At 34.8% G+C, this 22,555-nt stretch overlaps 1 protein-coding gene across 1 annotated transcript in view; it reads left to right on the forward strand.

Annotated features, from left to right (window-relative positions):
• Positions 1-22,555, forward strand: part of CFAP47 (cilia and flagella associated protein 47) — a 533,305-nt gene that overhangs the window by 488,424 nt on the left and 22,326 nt on the right. The window lies entirely within an intron of this gene.

The raw sequence follows: 22,555 nt of genomic DNA on the forward strand, positions 1-22,555 counted from the left end.
TTGGAAAATTCTATTATGTCATCTTTTGCTGGTTAAGTCAGAGCAGTATTGCTTCTATGAATCAAAGCTTTATATATTTCATAATTTTTTATTTAAAAATTGGAAAATACAAAGTGAAGACCAAAAATTAAGAAGCAAAAGTAAATATTTATTAAAATTTAGGATACTATTTCTATTTATTTTTCAAAGGATAGTTTAATGTATTTTTTCAAAGATAGGTGGGATGTCTTTCAGTAAATTTTAATGATGTTGGGTTATCAAGTGGTTTAACTAAGTAGAGATGATTGGGTAATCTATATTCATTCCATTTTCTATATTATTAATCTAGTCAACCATAACTATCTTTGTGATACTTGTGATAACCTAGGCAACATGACAACAATACTTTTTTCACTTAGCATAATGCCTTCGAGGTCCATCCATGTACAGTGACAGATGGAAACTAGAGTTTTGGTGGTGAACACGATGCAGTCTATACAGAAGTTGAAATATATGATGTACACCTGAAATTTATTTAATGTTATAAACAAATATGACCTCAACAAGATAAATTTTTAAAAGACCAATACTTTTGCCTATCTCACATGTAAAATCTATTTTTACAGTTTTTTTTGAGGTATAACATACATACCATAAAATTCACTCACTGTAAGTGTACATTTATATAATTTTTTGAAAATCTATAGAATTTCCAATCATAGCTACCTTCCAGGTTTAGAAGTCTCCCAACTCCCCCCAAATTTCCCTCAAGCCTCTTTGCAGTCAACCCCTGCACCCACTCCCAGTCTCAGGTAACCAGTGATTTTCTTTCTGTCTCTATAACCTTGCCTTTCTGGATATTTCATATAAATAAAATCACCCAATATGTAGTCGGTTTTTTAGCAATTTTAGGTTTACAACAAAATTGAAAAGGTACAGAGATTTTTCATATACTCCCTGTCCCCACACATGCATAGCCTCTCCCAATATCAACATCACTCACCAGAATGGTACATTTTTTAACAAGGATGGACCTATATTGACACATCATAATCACCCAAAGTCAATAGTTTACCTTAGGGTTCACTCTTGATGTTGTACCTTCTATGTGTTTAGACAAAAGTATAATGACATATATCCATCATTATAATATCATACAAAGTGTTCTCACTGCCCTAAAAATCCTGTTGCTCTCCCTGTACGTCTCTCTCCCCACCCCTGGCAAGCACTGATCTTTCTATTGTCTCCATAGTTTTGCCTTTTCCAGAATGTCGTATAATTGAAACCATACAGTGTGCAGCCTTTTCAGATTGGCTTCTTTTACTTAGTAATGCACATTTGAGGTTTATTCATGTCTTTTCATGGCTTTATGGTGCATTTCTTTTTAGCATTGAATAATATTCCACTGTCTGAATGTACCACAGTTTATTTATGCATTCACCTACTGAAGAACATCTTGGTTGCTTCCAAGTTTGGGCAATTATGAATAGAGCTGGTATAAACATCTGGGTGCAGGTTTTAGTGTGGATGTAAGTTTTCAACTCTTTTGGGTAAATACCAAGCAGCGTGATTGCTGGATCGTATGGTAAGAGTATATTTAGTTTTGTAAGAAATCGCCAAACTGTCTTCCAAAGTGTCTGTGCCATTTTGCACTCCCGCCAACAATGGATGAGAGTTTCTGTTGCTCCACATCCTTGCCAGCATTTGGTGGTGTCAGTGTTCTGGATTATGGCCATTCTAATAGAAGTGTAGTGGTATCTCATTGTAGTTTTAGTTTGCATTTTCCTGATGACGTATGATGTGATGCGTCTTTTCAAATGCTTACTTGCCATCTGTATCTTCTTTGGTGAGGTATCTGATAAGATCTTTGGCCTGTTTTTCAGTTGGGTTGTTTTGTTTCTTATTGTTGAGTTTTAAGAGTTCTTTGTATATTTTGAATAACAGTCCTTTATCAGATGTGTCTTTTGCAAATATATTCTCCCAGTCTGTGGCTTGTCTTCTAATTCCCTTGATATTGTCCTTCACAGAATAGATGTTTTTAATTTTAATGAAGTCCAGCTAATCACTTATTTCTTTCATGAATTATGTGTTTGCTGTTGTATCTAATAAGGCATCAACATACCCAAGGTCCTCTAGGTTTTCTCTTATGTTATCTTCTAGGAGTTTTATAGTTTTGTGTTTTACATTTAGGTTTACAATCCATTTTGAGTTAATTTTTGTGAAGAGAGTAAGGTCTGTATCTCGATTCATTTTTTTGTATGAGGATGTCCACTTGTTCTAGCACCATTTGTTGAAAAGACTATCTTTGCTCCGTTGTATTGCCTTTGCTCCTTTGTCGAAGATCAGTTGACTATATTTACATGAGTCTATTTCTGGGCTCTCTATTATGTTCCATTGATTTATTTGTCTGTTTTTTCACCAATACCACACTGTCTTAATTACTGTAGCTTTAGTAAGTCTTGAAGTCAGGGAGTGTCAGTCCTCCAACTTTGTTCTTCTCTTTCAATATTGAGCTGGCTATTCTTAGTCTTTTGCCTTTCTTTATAAACTTTGGAATCCATTTGTTGACGTCCATAAAATAACTACCTGGGATTGTGATTGGGATTGCATAGAATCTATAGATCAAATTGGGAAGACTGATATCTTGACAATATTGAGTCTTCCTGTCTATGAACTTGAAATATCTCTTCATTTATTTATTTTTCATTTGATTTTATTCATCAGAGTTTTATAGTTTTCCTCATATAGTTCTTGTACATATTATTAGATTTATACCTAAGTATTTCATTTTGGGGGGGTGCTAATGTAATGGTCTTACGTTGTTAATTCCAAATTCCACTTGTTCATTGTTGGTATATAGGAAAGCAATTGACTTTTGTATATTAATCTTGTATTCTGCAACCTTGCTATGATCACTTATTAGTTCCAGGAGTTTTATTGTTGACTCTTTGAGATTTTCTAAATAGATGATCATGTTACCTGCAAATAAAGACAGATTTAAGATTTATGTCTTCCTTCCCAATCTGTATACCTTCATTTTCTTTTCTTGCCTTATTGCATTACCAAGGTCATCCAGGACGATGTTGAAAATGAATGGTGAGGGAGAACATCCTTGTCTTGTTCCTGATCTTAGTATGAAAGTTAGGAGTTTCTCACCATTAAGTATGATCTTAGCTGTAGGATTTTTGTAGATTGTCTTTGTTAAGTTGAGGAAGTTCCCCTCTATTCCTAGTTTACTAAGAATTTTTATCATTAATGGGTATTGGATTTTGTCAAATGCTTTTTCTGCCTCTATTGATATGGTCATGTAATTTTTCTTTTTTAGTCTGTTGATGTGATGGATTACATTAGATTTTCAGGTGTTGAGCCAGTCTTGAATACCTGGGATAAATCCCATTTGCTTGTGGTGTATAATTCTTTTTATACTTTTTTGGATTCAATTTGCTAATATTTTGTTGAGGATATTTGCATCTATGTTCATAAGAGATATTGGTATGTAGTTTTCTTTTCTTGTAGTATCTTTGCCTGGTTTTGGTATTAGGGTAATGCTAAACTCATAGAATGAGTTAGGAAGTATTCCTTCTGTTTCTATCCTCTGAAAGAGATTATAGAGAATTGGTATAATATCTTCCTTAAATCTTTGGTAGAATTTACCTGTGAACCCATCTGGACCTGCTGCTTTGTTTTTAGGAAGGTTATTAATTATTGATTCAATTTCTTTAATAGATATAGGCCTATTCAGATCATCTGTCTCTTCTTGTGTGAGTTTTGGCAGATTATGTCTTTCAATGAATTGGTCCATTTCATCTAGGATATCGTATTTGTTGGCATAGAGTTGTTCATAGTATTCCTTTATTATCCTTTTAATTTCCATGGGATCTGTAGTGATGTCCCCTCTTTCATTTCTGATGTTACTAATTTGTGTACTCTGTCTTTTTTCTTGGTTGCCTACATAGAGCCTTATCAATTTTATTGATCTTTTCAAAGAACCAGCATATGATTTCATTGATTTTCTCCATTGATTTCCTGTTTTCAATTTCATTGATTTCTGCTCTAATTCTTATTTATTTTCTTCTGTTTACTTTGGGTTTAATTTTCTCTTCTTCTGTTTTCCTAAGGTGGAAAGTTAGATTATTGATTTTAAATTTTTCTTCTTTTCTAATATATGCACTCAGTGCTATAAATTTCCCTCTAAGCACTGTTTTCACCGCATCCCCCAAATTTTGATAAGTTGTGTTTTCGTTTTCCTTTTGATAAAAATATTTTTTAATTTCTCTTGAGATTTCTTCTCTGGCCCACGTGTTATTTAGAAGTATGTTGTTTAATTTCCACATATTTTGAGTTTTTCAAGTTATCTTTCAATTATTCATTTCTAGTTAGATTCCATTGTGGTCTGAGAGCAGACACTGTATGATTTCTATTCCTTTAAATGTGTTAAAGTGTGTTTTCTGGCCCAGAATGTGGTCTGTCTTGATGAATATTCCATGGGAGCTTGAGAAAAATGTGAATTCTGCAGTTCTTGGATAAAGTAGACTATAGATGTTAATTATATCCAGTTGATTGATGGTATTGTTGAGTTCAACTATGTCTTTACTGATTTTCTGCCCACTGGATCTATCTATTACTGAGAGACAGGTGCTGAAGTTTACACCTATGGTAGTGGATTTATCTATTTCTCCTTGCAGTTCTATCAGTTTTTGCCTCATGTAGTGATGCTCTGTTGTTAGGTGCATACGTGTTAAAAATTATTATGTCTTCTTGGAGAACTGACCCCTTTATTATTATGTAATGCCCTTCTTTATCCCTGATAACTTTCCTTGCTTTGAAGTCTACTCTGTCTGAAATTCATATAGTTACTCCTGCTTTCTTTTGATTGTTTTAGCATGGTATTTCTTCTCCATTCTTTTACTTTTAATCTATATGTGTCTTTATATTTAAAGTGGGTTTCTTGTAGACAGCATACAGTTGGTTCATGTTTTTTGATCCACTTGGACAATTTCTGTCTTTTATTTGGTGTATTTAAACCGTTGACATTCAAAGTGATTATTGATATAGCTGAATTAATATCTTCCATATTCATTGCTGTTTTCTATTTGTTGCCCTTGTTCTTTGTACCTATTTTTGTCTTCCATTCTTTATCTGCCTTATGTGGTTTTAATTGAACCTTTTATATGACTCCATTTTCTCTCATTTTTTACATATGTTATATTTCATTTTTACTTTTTTTAGTGGTTGCCCTAGAGTTTGCAAGATACATTTACAAGTAATGTAAGTCCGCTTTCAAATAACACTATACACTTCACAGGTAATGTGAGTACTTTATAATAACAACATAATCCTAATTCTTTCCTCCCATCTGTTGTTTCACTGCTGTCATTTATGTCACTTATATATAAGTATACATAAGCATATATATATACATACACACAATATATGTACATAAGCATAAATAATTGGATATATCATTGCTATTATTATTTGAACAAACTGTTATCTGTTAGATCAATTAAGAATAAGAAAAATAAAGTTTTTATTTTACTTTCACTTATTCCTTCTTCCATGCTTTTCCTTTTTTCATGTAGATCCAAGTTTCTGACCTATATTATTTTCCTTCTCTCCGCAGAGCTTTTAACATTTCTTGCAAGGCAGGTGTACTGGCTACAAATTCTCTCGATTTTTGTTTGTCTGAGAAAGTCTTTATTTCTCCTTCAATTCTGAAGGACATTTCCACAGGGTACAGAATTCTAGGTTGATGAGGTTTTTTTGTTTTTTCTCTAAACTTTTAATACTTTACAGGCATATCTTGTATTGTGCTTCACAGATATTGTTTTTTTTACAAATTGAAGGTTTGTGGCAACTCTGCATTGAGCAAGTCCATTGGCACTATTTTTCCAATAACATTTACATTTTTTAACAATAAAATATTTTTTAATTAAGGTATATACATCATTTTTTTAGACATAATGCTATTGTACATGCAGTAGACTACAGTATAGTGTAGACATAACTTATATGTAGTGGGAAACCCAAAAATTTGTATGACTCACTTTATTGTGATATTTGCTTTATTGCAGTGCTCTGGAACTGAACCTGCAATATTTCCTAGGTATGCCTGTGCTCTCTTGCTTGCATGGTTTCTGAGAAGTCAGATGCAGTTTTTATCTTTGTTCCTCTATGTGTAAGGTGCTTTTTTCCTCTGGCTTCTTTCAACATTTTTTCTTTATCTTTGATTTTCTGTGATTTGAAAATGATATGCCTAGATGCAGTGTGGGTTTTTTTTGGTATTTATCTTGCTTTGTGTTCTCTCAGCTTCCTGCATCTGTGATTTGATGTCTGTCATTAATTTGGGAAATAATGAACAAAATTTCATTGTTGTTTCAAATATTTCTTCTGTTCTTTCCGCTTTTCCTTCTCTTTCTGGTATTCCCATTACATGTATATTACACCTTTTGTATTTGTCCCATAGTCCTTGGATATTCTGTTCTGTTTTTTTCAGTCTGTGTTCTCTTTGCTTTTCAGTTTTCAAGGATTCTATTGCTATATCCTGTAGCTCAGAGATTCTTTCCTCAGCCATGTCCAGTCTACTAATAAGCCCATCCAAGGCAATCTTCATTTCTGTTAGTGTTTTTTATCACAAGCATTTCTTTTTGGTTCTTTCTTAGGATTTCCATCTCTCTGCTTACGTTGCCCGTCTGTTCTTGCATGTTGTCTACTTTCTCCATTAGCCCTTAGCATATTAATCTTAATTGTTTTAAATTCCTATTCTAATAATTCCAACATCTCTGCCATGTTTATTTCTGATGTTTGCTCTGTCTCTTTAAATTGTGTTTTCACCTCTTGATATGTCTTGCAATTTTTTCTTGATTGCCAGACATGATATACTGGGTAAAAGAAACTGCTGTAAATAGGCTTTTGGTAACATGATGTTGTGGTGTGGGGAGAGGGAAAGAGTTCTACAGTCCTACAATTAGTTCTCAGTCTTGTAGTGAGCCTGTGCCCCTGGACTGAACTCCACAAGTGTTTCTCATTTTTTTCTCCCCCCTTAGGTGGGACAGGATGGCTATATTGGCTGGAGTTAGGTATTTCCCTTCCTCTGGTCAGTTAGACTCTGATAATACCTCAGCAGGTTAGGCTCTGGTTCACTAGTTTCCCCTGAGGGCAGACGTTGTTAAGAAGAACAGAGTGCTCTGGGGTATTGCAAAATGGTTCCTTTTCCCCTCTCACTGCAAGAAGCCCAAGGGAATTTTTCTCTGGTATTTACTGTGGGAATATGCTCAAGGTACTGGAAGTAAATCTCAGAATATTTGGGGGGGCCTCCCTGTGACTGGGTCCCCATAGAGTTTTTAACTCTCAGACTTGTCAGCACTGAGCCTCCAGCAATTCATTAATTACAGTTCAGGTTTTCCTACCCTGATGCTGGTTCCTGTGGAGGTTTTCACTCATGACTCTCTGCTCTGGTAAGCCATGCCTCTCTGTATTTGCCTTTCTGTCTAATCTTGAGATCAGCAGTTTACCCTGTTTCTTCCCCTCTCTTTTGGATCCAAGAAGATTTGTTGATTTTTCGGTCTGTTCAGCTTTTCACTTGTTAGAATGGAGTGGTGACTTCCAAGCTCCTTCCATGTGGAACCGGAAACTGGAATTTCAATATGTAGGGACTGGGACTGGGACTTCTTACACTATTCATATTTGAAGTTCTGTAGTTTTCATGAATAAGAAACTCTCAGTCTGTTGTATACATTTGTCAATTTCCAGAATGCTGAAATGGTCATTTTTAACAGTTTGTCCAGCTTTATAGCTGCTTTTGGAGGAGACGATTTGTTAACTTCACCCAGTCAGTCAACTGGAAGTGAATCCTGTACAATCTATTTTAAATACGCTATAGTTGCATATAAATGCTCCCTGAAATTCTATATGTAAAGTGCTGACTAGGGTCTGATGCTAATTACTCTAACTTTCTTCACTACAGGGTCTGTGTAAGTCAGATCCCTTTTTAATGAGAGTAAGGTTGTCTACTGAACACAGAAAGCTAAGCTTTGATGAGCAGAGAAAGAAGGGTTTCACGTTACTGGGTCATAGTGAGCACATTCCCCACTTAGGCTGCACAAGACCTGAGAAGTAGAATATGGGAAGGCAGCACTTAACTTACTGGTTTTCTTGGTTTCTAAAACTAATGACTTGCCTGCCTGTGTTTCATGGTGGCTCATGCTGGTCCCTGTATTTTCCATGGAAACTAACTTTACAAAGGTACCGTACGTGCATGAATACATTCTATGTACTTAGTTTAAAATGAATGAGGGACAGTTAAATATATAACCACCTGTGATATTTGGAGCTCTCACATTTAATAGGGCTGGGTTTCACTTAGCCATCTTGAATCTGTTATTGTCTTATTCAAGAACTTCCAAAGATATTTCAAGTTATTAGATATTTTTGTTTACATGTAAATTGATTTAATGCATTCAAAAAGTTTTTCAGGGCTAGTGAAATAGTTTCAATTGATTTCATCATAACCAATAATTTCCTCAAATGCAATATTGGCAAAAAAAGAAAAAAAGTTGGAAATAAGCCTGCCAAATTATATTTTTCATTTATACCCAATGTTGTTATCATTTGCTACTCTTAATTCTTATATATATTTTATCTCACTAATATCATCCTAGCTCAGATGGTTTTCACTTCATTTTGAGCGATTGAAACTACCTCATTAGATTCTCTGCCTGTATCCCTTTCATTCCAAGCCATTTTATACATTGCAGTAAAACCAATCTCCTTAAAACAATGTTATTAACATGTGACTTCCCTTGTCAGAAGCATTCGACAGTTCCCTGTTGCTTACCCAAGGTGGCATCTAAATTATGCATGCTGTTCATGGTCCTAGCCCACTCTGACCTTCCAGATTTCCTCTCTCTGCTGTCTAAAACAGATCTTCTGCTTCAGTCTTATGAAAAAAAGTCACTATGCTCAGAGCCTGTCTTAGCCATTACTCCTTCTCACCTGTCTTCATTTTCTTTCTACTTCTAAAATGCCCTTCTTAACTCCTCTCCAACTTTCTAAATTCTACTCATTATTGTTCTCATCACAATATAATCTTACTTGACCATTCAAACCTTAAACTCCTGTAGCACTGTGTAAACCAATAATCATTTTTCTAATGCATTTGCCTTATCTTCCTAGCCAGGTTATATATATACTAATAGGGGTATATTAATTACTAATAATATACATATATTCCTTAGGCAATATATAGGATTTATTTCTTTGCAATTTCTCCTATGTCTTTTGTATTTCCAGTACTGGACTTTGTTCAGAATTAGTTCTTATTCAATATCTAGTAATAACTCAACCTTAGAAAAATAATTTACAATTACTTATTTTGTTCATTCAACAGAATTTCCAAAGATAAATATTCCAGTTAGGCCAACATAATGCAAGTGTTCTCTTAGAAAAATTACTGTTGTTGTGTGCAAGAGAACAAAATGGCACTGTACCTTAATATTAAAATATAAAACCATAATGAAACTCACAGTATGGTCATTTGTTTTGAAGAATTCTAAGATTTTTATGTGTTTTTCTCCTGTAAATGCTTGAATTAAAGTTAGTATTCAATAAATATTAATTTAGTTGTGAAATCAACTAAAAGGCATGCTGATTTCTGCAGGCAAATACAAAGATAGAGCTTTATAATTATTGTATACCATTAGGGAATAAGCATATGGAAAGGTGGTGTTTTATTTCAATTATATTTTACTGTATAGAAAGTGAGTGCTACACGGGACCATGTTTTATTCATCTTTGCAAACTCACTACCTAGGTGCTCAATAAATTATTTCAATCGACAGACATTTTAAACTGAGTCTTGAAGGTTAAGTCATCATTTGCAAGGCAGATTAAGGAAGGGAGTTAAGGAGTTCCAGGAGGAGAGTATAGTGTGTGCAAAGTTCCAGAGGAATGAGACGGTGAGTTCTACTGAAGGAACTGCAAGTAGTTAAAAATACTGGAGTTTGGAGTGCCATGGGGAGACTGGGAGCAGGTAAGGCTGAATTGGCATCTATTCAGAAGTACTTAACTAGACGACCATAGGGCTCCTGCTGTCTATGATTAATTTATCATGCCTGAGGGGCAGAGCAGAGTGATGTGGTGGGTGACCATTTCTGATTTATTAATTCAATGGTTACTGCACACCTTCCTGTTCCATTCCTCTGTGCTCATAAGTCTATTGTGTAGTCAACAATTAGAGTAAATATTTGGTATCTTTTTTATCTCTCATTCTTTGAGAACATGAGATTCTAGAGCACAAAATCAGCATTTGGTAAAGTGTTTTATATCTTATAGGACTTCAGTAAATATTGATTAGTGAATAAATGAATTCATGAAATTATAATAAAGAGAAACATCTCGAGGATCAACCTAGTCAGTTACTCAGAAATCACAAAAGTTAGAAAATTAAATATTAAATAGATATATATGGATCGTATTAGTATTTATTAACACATACTAGTATTATTGGTATTTATTAATGCACTTATTGTGTATTTTAATTTTCTGTTCCATATAGAGTTTCAGTGTCTATACTAGTGCTTACTGACATATGTATATATAATATTTTGTTGTCCTTAATTGAAAATTTAAAATGGCCATTTAAAACACTTTGTCAATGAATATGATATCTCTAGACGTTGCAACTCTCGATAGCAAAATGCATGGGTGATCAACTTTCAAAACATATTCTTTGGGGGGAATAACAAAAAAAATTAAGCAATTTTTCTGGCAGAAATGTAATTTGCTGATAGGAGTTTGATAGGTGTGCAGAGCCCTAATGTTCCCTTGTAACATGTAATCATTGGAGGTAATTAAGGAAAAAAAGGGGGAAGGACCATGATGTAAAATTCTCAACACTTGAGTCAAAAAATATCCTTTACCTGTTTCATAACAATCCAAAGATATTGCTGTTTTTCTTCATTAAAGAAAGGGATATAAATATTTCTTTTTGTTAAAGCAGCAGCTTTGTTAATAGTTTAAAAAATACTTTGAGTAGGTTTATAGTGTATGTGGCAAACAAGACCTTAAACCGCAAGATTGTACTTTAACATAATGGATGATATTTAGACAAGGTTTAATATATGAGTGACACTATTAATAAATTATTTTTGTAGTAATAGGACTAAATTCGTTTGGGTCAGAAAATGAGTAAAGCAACTATATTTTTGCAATTCTTCTATAAAATTATCAGACTAAGTAATTTAGTCTTTAGGAAAAGATTTATTTCTTCACAACATACAGTAAGGGATTGCTGGGGATCTTATATGTACTGCAAAATAGACAGTTACTAAGAGCAGTCCCTGTAATATAAGAAAGGAAAACAGATTGTAGTCTGTGCCAGGGAATTCATGGCAAGTAGCATACTAACTTTCTCATGAACAGGTACCCCATAAATATTAATTGAAGAAATAAGATTAAGAAGGAAAATTATTAGAAACAATATTCATGTCTTCAGCTGCTTAGTATAACCATGTAGAGCATATGGAGAAAAAGCAAAGTGTTATCTTTACCATAAGGAGGTAGAAATCTGTTGTATAATATCATTGAGATTGGATGGGAATAGTCAATATTGAAGCGTACATTAATATACTTTATTTTTAGAGCCGTTTATTAAGTATACACAAAAATTGCACAGAATTCCCTTATACTTCCTCTCCCCAACCCCTAACAGTTTCCCCTATTAGTAACATCTTGCACTAATGTGTTATGTTTGTTACAATTGACGAACCCATATTAATATATTATTATTAACTAAAGAACAGAGCTTACGTTAGGGTTCACTCGTTGTGTTGTACAGTTCTATGGATTTTGACAAATGCATAATGACATGTATCACCCTTACAGTATCATACAGAATAGTTTAACTGTCCTAAAAACCCCCTATCTTCCACCTGTTCATCCCTCCCCACCCTCTGAACCATTGGCAACCACTGATCTTTTAACTGACTATCTATAGTTTTGTCTTTTCCAGAATGTCATGTGGTTAAAATCATACAGTATGTAGCCTTTTCAGACTGGCTTCCTTCACTTAGCAATATGCATTTAAGGTTCCTCTATGTCTGTTTGTGGCTTCATTGCTCATTTCTTTTTATAGCTGACTAATGCACATTTTGGTAGACTCCAATTTTTGGCAAGTATGAAAAATGTTACTGTAAACATTGGTGTGCAGGTTTTTGTGTGGATGTATGTTTTCAAATCATTTGGATAAATACGTAGGATTATAAATGCTAGACTGTATAATAAACCTATGCTTAGGTATGTAAGAACCTGCCAAATTATCCTCCAAAGTGGCTATACCATTTTGTATCCCCACCAGCAATGAATGAGTGTTCTTGTTGTTCTCCATCTTCACCAGCATTTGGTGTTGTCAAGTTTTTTTTTTAGATTGTAGCCATTCTAACAGTGGTATCTCATTGTTTTAATTTGAAATTTTCTAATGTGAAATGAAAGTGAGAACATTATATGCTTATTTGCCACTTGCATATCTTCTTTGATGAGGAGTTTGTTAAGATCTTTTACCTATATTTTAATTGTATTGTTGGTTTTCTTCTTGTTGAGTTTTAAGAGATGCTTATAAATTTTGGATATAAATCCTTCATCAGATATTGGTTTTGAAAATATATTCTCCCAGTCTATGACTTGTCTTTTCATGCTCTTAACAGTGTCTTGCACGGAGTAGATCTCTTTAATTTTAATAAAGTGCAACTTACCAATTTTTTCTTTCCTGGATTATGCTTTTAGTGCTGTATCTAAAAACTCATCACCTAGGCTACATTAACAAAATGAATAATAAAAATCACATGACCATCTCAACAGATGCAGAGAAAGCATTTGACAAAATAGAGCATCCATTTATGATGAAAACCCTGAATAAAATGGGTAGAGAAGGAAAGTACCTGAACATAATAAAGGCCATATATGACAAACCCACAGCTAATATCATTCTCAATGGAGAAAAACTGAAAGCTATTCCTCTAAGAACAGGAAAGAGACGAGGATGCCCACTTTCACCACTCTTATTTAAAAGGGTTTTGGAAGTCCTTGCCAGAGCACTCAGGCAAGAAAAAGAAATAAAAGGATCCAAATTGCAAAGGAAAAAGTGAAACTGTCACTATTTTCAGATGACATGATTTTATATGTAGAAAAGCCTAAAGACTCCACCAAAAAACTTTTAGAAATAATAAATGAATATGGGAAAGTTGCAGGATACAAAATCAATGTACAAAAATCAGTTGCATTTCTATACACTAAAAAAGAAGTAGCAGAAAGAGAAATTAAGAATACAATCCCATTTACAATTGTAGCAAAAAGAATAAAATACCTAGGAATAAACTTAACCAAAGAGGTAAAAGACCTGTACACTGAAAACAATAAAACATTGTTGAAAGACATAGAAGAAGACACAGAGAAATGGAAAGATATTCTGTGCTCTTGGATTGGAAGAATTAACATAGTTAAAATGTCAGTACTTCCTAAAGCAATCTACAGATTTAATGCAATTCTTATCCAAGTTCCAATGACATTTTTCACAGAAATAGAACAAAGTCTCCTAAAATTTATATGGAACAAGAAAAGACCCCAAATAGCCAAAGGAATCCTGAGAAAAAAGAACAAAGCTGGAGGTATCACACTCCCTGATTTCAAAATATACTACAAAGCTATAGTAACCAAAACAGCATGATATTGGCACAAAAACAGACACATGGATCAATGGAACAGAATTGAGAGGCCAGAAATAAACCCACACATCTATGGACAGCTAATTTTCGACAAGGGAGCCAAAAACATATAATGGAGAAAGGAAAGTCTCTTCAATAAATGGTACTGGGAAAACTGGACAGCCACATGCAAAAGAATGAAAGTAGGTGATTATCTTACACCGTACACGATAATGAACTCAAAATGGATTAAAGACTTGAATTTGAGACCTGAAACCATAAAATTTCTAGAAGAAAACATACACAGTACACTCTTTGACATCCGTCTTAGTAGCATATTTTCAAGCACCATGTCTGAGCAGGGAAGGGAAACAATAGAAAAAATAAACGGGACTATGTCAAACCAAAAAACTTCTGCACAGCAAAGGAAACCATCAACAAAATGAAAAGACAACCTAAGAATTGAGAGAAGATATTTGCAAACCATATATATGATGAGGGGTTTATATCCAAAATATATAAAAAATTCATACATCTCAACAACAATAAAACTAACAACCCAGTTAAAAAATGGGCAAAAGATCTGAACAGACATGTCTCCAAAGAAGATATACAGATGGCCAACAGGCACATGAAAAGATGTTCAACATCACTAATTATCAGGGAAATGCAAATCAAAACTACAATGAGATATTACCACATGCCCATCAGAATGGCTATAATTAACAAGAGAGGAAATAATAAGTGTTGGAGAGAATGCGGAAAAAAGGGAACTCTCATACACTGCTGGTGGGAGTACTAACTGGTGCACCCACTATGGAAAACAGTATGGAGAGTCCTCAAAAAATTAAGAATAGAACTACCATACAATCCAACTATTCCACTGCTGGGTATTTATCCAAAGAACGTGAAAACAGGGATGTGTAAAGATACGTGCACCCCTGTCTTCATTCACCAATCTTCTGGAAAACAAAAGACAACAAATAAACTTATCCTTTGGCAGCAGAAGAAAACTGATGTCCATATCTAAGAAATAATTTCACCACCCGCACCAATAATAGGACATACTGCTTTCAGTCATTCATAACTTTGTTTGTATTATTCATTCATTTAAAGGATGTGTTCATCACACAAACATTTAAACAAATACAAAAGTTTAGCTGTTGTAAATATGACAAGAAATAAAGGGTGTTCCAAATGCATATAATGAGGAGATTTGGCCAAGTCACTGAGGCCAGGGGAACTTCTCTGAGGAGAGGTTTGAAGGTTCCGCAGGAGGTAAGAAGGTGGGGAGGAAGGGAAGAGCATTGCAGGCATAAAAACAACCATGTGGGCAAAGGTTCTTTAGTGGGAAAAAGCAAGATATGAACAGGGGACCAAGGAAGACCAGAGTGGCTGAGAAAATGGGTCTAAGGGGGTATGGAGGGTAGGAAGATGCTGGAGAGGTCAGTTGGAACCAGAAAATGCAAGGCTTTTTAGGTAAAATGACCACAAAATACACTGTCCAAACTGGAACTTTATTGAAAATGAAAGAGGACTCAATTAATAATTAGGCTTGGCAACAAGGTAAACTGGGGCAGATGTGAGCAAACCAGCACTTACAGTTAGAGTTCTTATAGGCCATGGTAAGAAGTTTGCTGTTTATCCAAAAAATAATGGAAAGTCATTAAAGTATTATAATCACAGGAGTGATATATTTGGAAAAAGAACACCTTAGCTGAAATGTACATAAAACAAATGAGAAAAGGATAAGAGTGAATGGAGATAGACCAGTTAGTTGGCTATTACTGTTGTCCAGGCAATAAGGTGTTGCTTGGACTTTCTTGGGAGAAGTGGATGTATTACAGAGGCTTCACAGAGATAAAATCTACTGTATTTAGTGATGGATTTGGGGATCAAGATGTTCCACTTTGTTAGAGATTATTCAATCATAAGCCTGAAGAGTACATATCAGATAGAAGGCATCATAACTGTTGGGTGGATGTTGGACTATATGACCTGTGATTTTGGAGTGACTGTAAAAGCTATTGTTGTTAATTTGTCTCCAAATGTTTATTGCTAGTATATAAGTACAATTGATATTATGTGTTTATCTTGTATCCTCTGAATTTGATGAAAAGTTATTTGTTCTGAAAGCTTTGTTTTTTGATTCCTTGGCATTTCCTACATAGACAATCATGTTTTTTATAAATAGGGCCAGTTATATTTCTTCATTTCCAATCTGTATGACTTTATTTCCTTTTATGCCTTACTTCATTGGCTAGGACTTCCAGTACTATATTGAATAAGAGTGATGAGAGTGGACATCATTGCCTTTTTTCCAAACTTAGATGGAAAGCATTCAATCATTTATCATTACGACACATTACATATGATGTTAGCTATAGGATTTTTACAGGTGATTCTCATCAAGTTAAGGAAGTTGTTCCCCTCTGCTTTAGTTTCCTAGGGCTGCTGTAACACATTACCACAATCTGGGTGACTTAAAACAACAGAAATTTATTCTGTCACAGTTCTGGAGAATAGAAGTCAGAAATCAAGGTGTTGGCAGGGCCATGCTCTCTCTCTAGACTCTAGGGGAGAATCTTGTCTATGCCTTCTTTGCTTCTGGTGTGGACTGCAAACCTTGGGGTTCCTTGACTTGTAGACACGTCAGTCCAATCTCTGCTTCCATTGTCACATGGCATTCTCTTTGTGTGTCTCTGTCGGTATCTCTTCCCCTCTTCTTATAATGACTCTAGTCATGTTGGATTAGAGCCTACCCTAATTCAGAATGTCTTCATCTTGACTTTATTACATATGCAATGACTCTATTTTCAAATAAGTTCATATTCATAGGCACTGGGGGTTAAGACTTCAACATATGTTTTGTGAAAGACAATTCCTAATTTCCCTAATTTTCTAAGACTCTTTATCAAGAATGGATGTTGAATTTTGTCAAATGCTTTTTCTGCACCAATTGATATTATCCTGCCATTTTTCTTCTATGGCTTGTTGATACGGTGGATTACATCGATCATGTTTCAAATATTGAATAAGATTTGCATTTCTGTAATAAAGCCATCTTGATCTTGGTATATATTGCTTTTTATATATTGCTGGATTAAGTTTGCTAAAATTTGGTCAGGATTTTTGTGTTTAAGTTCATGAGAAATATTGGCTTATAATTTACTTTTTAAATTATTATTATTAGTGCACTATGTCTGGTTTTGCTAAATGGGTGATACTATACTCAAAAAGAATGAGTTAGGAAATGTTCCTTCCTCTATTTTTTGCAAGATATTATTTATAATTGGCTATAATTCTCCTTTAAATGATTGGTAAAATTATCCAGTGAAATCAGCTGGGTCTGGAAATTTCTTTTTCACAAGGTTTTTAAAATTATTGATTTAATTACTTTAATAGTTATATGCCTATTCACGTTATTTATTTCATATTGTGTGAGTTTTAGTAGTTCACACTTTTCAGTTTTGTTCCTTTTCTTCTGTGTTATCAAATTTGTGTAGATTTCTTCATAATATTCCCTTATTTTTCTGTTGATATCTGCAGTGTCTATGTGATATTCTCTCTTTTATTTCTCAAGTTAGTCATTTGCAGCTTCTCTTTTTATCATTGCAAGATGTGCTAGCAGTTTGTCAGTTTTATTGACCTTTTCGTTTTTTAAAAAGAACCAGCTTTTCGTTTCATTGATTTTCTGTTTTGGTTTTAATTGATTTCTGCTCTTATTTTTGTTTTCTTTCTTTTACTTGCTGTGGGTTTACTTTGATCTTTTTTTTATTAATTACTATTATTTTTATTGTGGTGAGAACACTTAAGATCTGTTCTATTAGCAACTTCCAAGTATATAATACAGTATTGTTAACTATAGTCACCTTGTTACATTAGATCCTTAGAACTTACTTATCTTATAACTGGAAGTCTGTAACCTTTGAGCAACCTCTTCCCATTTCCCCCACCTCCCAGCTCCTGGCAACCACGATTCTACTCTCTGTTTCTATGAGTTCAGCTTTTTTAGATTCCACATGTAAGTGAGATCATACAGTATTTGTCTTGCTCTGTCTGAATTATTTCACTTAGCATAATGCCCTCAAGGTACATCCATGTTGTTGAAAATGGCAGGATTTCCTTATTTTTTATGGCTAAATAATATTCCATTGTAAGCATATACCACATTTTCTTTATCTATTCATCTATTGATGGACACTTAGATGGTATCTGTGTCTTAGCTTTTCTGAATAATGCTGCAAATGAACATGGGAGTGCAGATATGTCTTCTAGTAGTGATTTCATTTCCTTCAGATATATACCCAGAAGTGGGATTGCTGGATCAAATTGTACTTCTATTTTTAATTTTTTGAGGAATCTCCATACTGTTTTCAATAATGATGTAGTGATTTACATTCCCACTAATGGTGTTCAAGAGTTCCCTTTTCTCCACATCCTCACCAACACTTGTTATCTCTTATCTTCTTGATGATAGCCGTTCTAACAGGTGTGAGATGATAGCTCACTGAGGTTTTGATTTGCATTTCCCTGATGACTAGTGATGTCAAGTATCTTTTCATGTACCTGGTGGCCATCTGTATGTCTTCTTTGGAAAAATGTCTATTCAGGTCCTCTGCCCATTTTTTTAACTGGATTATTTGTTTGTTTGTTTGTTTCTGCTATTGAGTTGTATGAGTTGCATATATATGTTGGTTATTAATCCATTAAAGATAGATGGTTTGCAAATATTTTCTTCCATTCCATTGGTTGCCTATTCATTTTGTTGTTTTTTTCTGCTGTGCATAAACTTTTTAGTTTGATGTAGCCCCACTTGTTTATTTTTGCTTTTGTTGCTTGTGCTTTTGGTGTCATATCCAAAACATCATTGCCAAGACCAGTGTTAAGGAACTTTTCCCTATGTTTTCTTTAAGAAGTTTTACAGTTTCAGATCTTAAATTTAAGTTTTTAGTCCATTTTTAGTTATTTTTTGTGAATGGAGTAAGATAGGGGTCTAATTTCATTCTTTTGCATGTAATTATCCAGGTTTCCTGGGACCATTTATTGTAGAGACTATTCTTTCCCCATTGAGTATTCTTGGCTCCCTTGTCAAATATTAGTTAACCGTATATGTGCATTTTTATTTCTGTGCTCTCAATTCTGTTCCTTTGGTCTATGTCTGTTTTTATGCTAGTACCATACTGTTTTAATTACTACAGCTTTGTAATATAGTTTGAAATCAGAAAGTGTGATCCATCGGGCTTTGTTCTACTCAGAATTGCTTTGGCTATTCAGGGTCTTTTGTGGTTCCATACGAATTTTAGGATTGATTTTTCTATTCCTGTGAAAAATGTCGTTGAAATTTTGATTGGGATTGCATGGAATCTATAGATGGCTCTGGGTAGTATGGAAATTTTCACAATATTAATTCTTCCAATCCATGAACACAGTATACTTTTCCATTTATTTGTATCTTCTTCAATTTCAGTCATCAAAGTCTTATAGTTTTCAGTGTACAGATCTTTAACCTCCTTGGTTAAATTTATTACTAAGTATTCTTTTTTTTTTTTTTGGTGAGGAAGATTGGCCCTGAGCTAACATCTGTTGCCAATCTTCCTCTTTTTGCTTGAGGAAGATTGTTGCTGAGCTAACATGTGTTCTAATCTTCCTCTATTTTGTATGTGGGATGCTGCCACAGCATGGCTTGATGAACAGTGTATAGGTCCATACCCAGGATCCAAACTTGCAAACCCCAGGCCACTGAAGTGGAGCACATGAACTTAACCACTACGCCACTGGTATTCTTTTTGATGCTATTATAAAATGAGACTGTTTTCTTTATTTTTCATTGTTAGTGTATAGAAATACAGCTGATTTCTGTATGTTTATTTTGTATCCTATAACTTTACTGAATTTGTTTATTAGTTGCAGCAGTTTTTTGGTGAAGTCTTCAGGATTTTCTATATGTAAGATAATATCATCTGCAAAAAAGAGACAATTTTACTTCTTCCTTTCTGATCTGGATGCCTTTCATTTCTTTTTCTTACCTAATTGCTTTGGCTAGGACTTCAAGTACTATGTTGAATAGGAGCAGTGAGAGTGGGCACCCTTGTCTTGTTCCTGATCTTAGAGGAAAAGCTTTCCACCTTTCAACATTGAGTATGATGTTTGCTATGGGCTTCTCTTATATGGACTTTATTATGTTAAGGTACATTTCTTCTAAATCCAATTTGTTGAGAGTTTTTATCATGAAAGGATGTTGAATTTTGTCAAATGCTTTTTCTGCATCTATTGAAATGATCATATGATTTTTATCTTTCACTTTATTAATGTGGTGTATCCCATTTATTGATTTGCATGTGTTGAACCATCTTTGCATCTCAGAAACAAATCCCACTTGATCATAGTGTATGATCCTTTTAATGTACTGCTGAATTCAGTTTGCTAGTATTTTGTTGAGAATTTTTGCAACTATATTCATTAGGGATATTGGCTTGTATTTTTCTTTTCTTGTAGTGTCCTTATCTGGCTTTGGCACCAGGATAATGCTGACCTCATAGAATGAGTTTGGGGATGTTCTCTCCTCTTCAATTTTTTGGAAGAGTTTAAAAAGAATTGGCATTAATTCCTTTTTAAATATTTAGTAGAATTACCAATGAAACTATCTGCTCCTGGGCATTTTTTTGTTGTTAGGAGGTTTTTGATTACTGATTCAATCTCTCTACTCGTTTTGTTGCTGTCTTTGCATTTGAAGTAGCAGTCACCTCCTCCAGTCTTTACTGACTAGCTTCAGGAGACAAATACCTTCTTTCAGTCCTGCTTGGAATTCTAAGGCTTTCTCATTCCTTTTCTATGTGTATGCCTGCTCCACAATTCATACTCTGTCTTGTGGCAGAATTCTAAAGTTCATATGCCTTCTCTTGATCCTGTCAAGTCAGTCCAAATGCTGACAGCCTCCCTTTTACTTTCCCTCGGATAGTGCTGAATGTTCAGCTTTGTGGTTTCTTTCAGGCCCTGAGTTGGGCCAGCTTTCTGTAGATGCTCACTAGCTGTCTGCAAAGGCTCTCTCTTGCTGCTGCTGGGAGCACACACACAGAACCAGCCACAAGGTGAGGGCCTGTGTGGGTGAGGTGCCCAGAGTGCTGGGGATGCCTTTGGGCCAGCTGGGGGATCTGCAGGCAAGGTATCCCCATTGGCTCCTGGGCAAGCTTCTTGATAGAGTCTGTGACATGGTTAGTAGGATCCATGTCCCTTTAATGCCCTCTGAGAGTTCTATCCTCTGCTCTTCCAGCTGCCCCCCTGCCAGGTGCTCGCTTATACACTCACTTTCCTCTGTGGGAGAAATTATGGGTCGAGAATGTCTCTCCCAGCACTGAGCTGTGCCATCTTGGGGGAGGAGTGATATGAATAAAGAAAAATTGTTCCTCTTACCCTATTCAATGCGTCCAGTGTGAGATTTTTTGCTCCAACGGTGTGCTAGTACTTCTCCCCTGGACTCCTAGACTTCCACCAAGGCTCTCTCATCTGTCTATGGGTGATTGTCTAAGTCAGTGTTCTCCAGGGGCTCTAGGAGCACAAACAAGGAGGCTGGAGCTAGTTCACGGGCCACTTCAGGGTCTATAGCCAGGGCTGAGATCTGTATGCCTGTTACCCTATGCATGGATGTGTGACTCCTCCTGAGTCCCTTGGCGTATGGTGATGATGACAGAATGAAAGCCAAACTGTGCTGTAGCTGAGTCCTGAGGGGTAGGCAGCTGTTCCCTTGCCTGTGGCCATGGCCACGGTCAGCAGGTCAGCCACCTGGATGTGTCCTGTGTTCTCAAAGTGGCTTCCCTTGGTCTTAGACTGCACTGGAGTTTCACATCTTCTACCTGGATCCCATAGCTCCCACAAAGGTACTTTTGTCCATGGATGGATGCCAAATTATTGTTGTGGAGGATATGAGTTGAGGACATTTTATTCATTCATCTTGCTGACGTTGCTCCTATTTGGATCTTCATTTTCTAGTTTCTTGAAGTGGGAGCTTAGATTATTGATTTGAGATCTTTCCTTTTTTCTATTGTAAGTGTTTATATAATAAATTTCCCTCTGGGTACTACTTTAGCTGCATTTCACAAATTTTGATATGTCATATTTACATATTCATTTAGTTCTAAATGTATTGTTGATTTCCTTTGAGATTTCTGCTTTGCACGTGGGTTATTTAGAAGACTATTGTTTAATTTACAAATGTTTTGAAGGATTTCGGTTATCTTTCTGTTATTGATTTCTTGTTTGATTCTGTTATGGTCAGAGAACATACTCTGTATGATTTCAATCATTTTTATATTTATTGAAAGGAATGGATATTTTTCTTTTGTTGAATAGAGTGTTCTATAAATATCTATTAGACCCTGTTGGTTAATCATATTGTTCAATCCTTTGTTTCCTTGCTGATTTTCTGTCTCATAATTCTATAAATTGATGAGAAAGGAGTGTTGAAATCTCTGGACATAGTTGTGGATTTATCTAGTTATCTTTTAAATTCTGTTTTTGCTACGCGTACTTTTGAAGTACTAATATTTGGTGCATGAAAATATAAGATTTCTGTGTCGTTTTTAGTATATTTACCCTTTGTCATTATATAATGTCTCTTTTCCTCTAGTAAATGTATTTGCTTTGAAGTCTACGTTATCTGATATTAATATGGTCACTCCTGCTTTACTGCTGCTTTTAAAAAAATAAATATTTGCATGGTATAATGTTTTTCGTCCTTTTACTTTCAATCTAACTATGTCACTAAATTTGAAGTGCACTTCTTATAGATGGTGTATAGTTGATCATCTTTTTTTAATTCACTCTGCCAATCTCTTACCTTCCATTGGTGTGCATTTACATTACTAAAAGCTAAAGTAATA

The sequence above is a fragment of the Diceros bicornis genome, chromosome X (genome assembly GCF_020826845.1).
Source record: "Diceros bicornis minor isolate mBicDic1 chromosome X, mDicBic1.mat.cur, whole genome shotgun sequence".
NCBI lineage: Eukaryota > Metazoa > Chordata > Mammalia > Perissodactyla > Rhinocerotidae > Diceros > Diceros bicornis.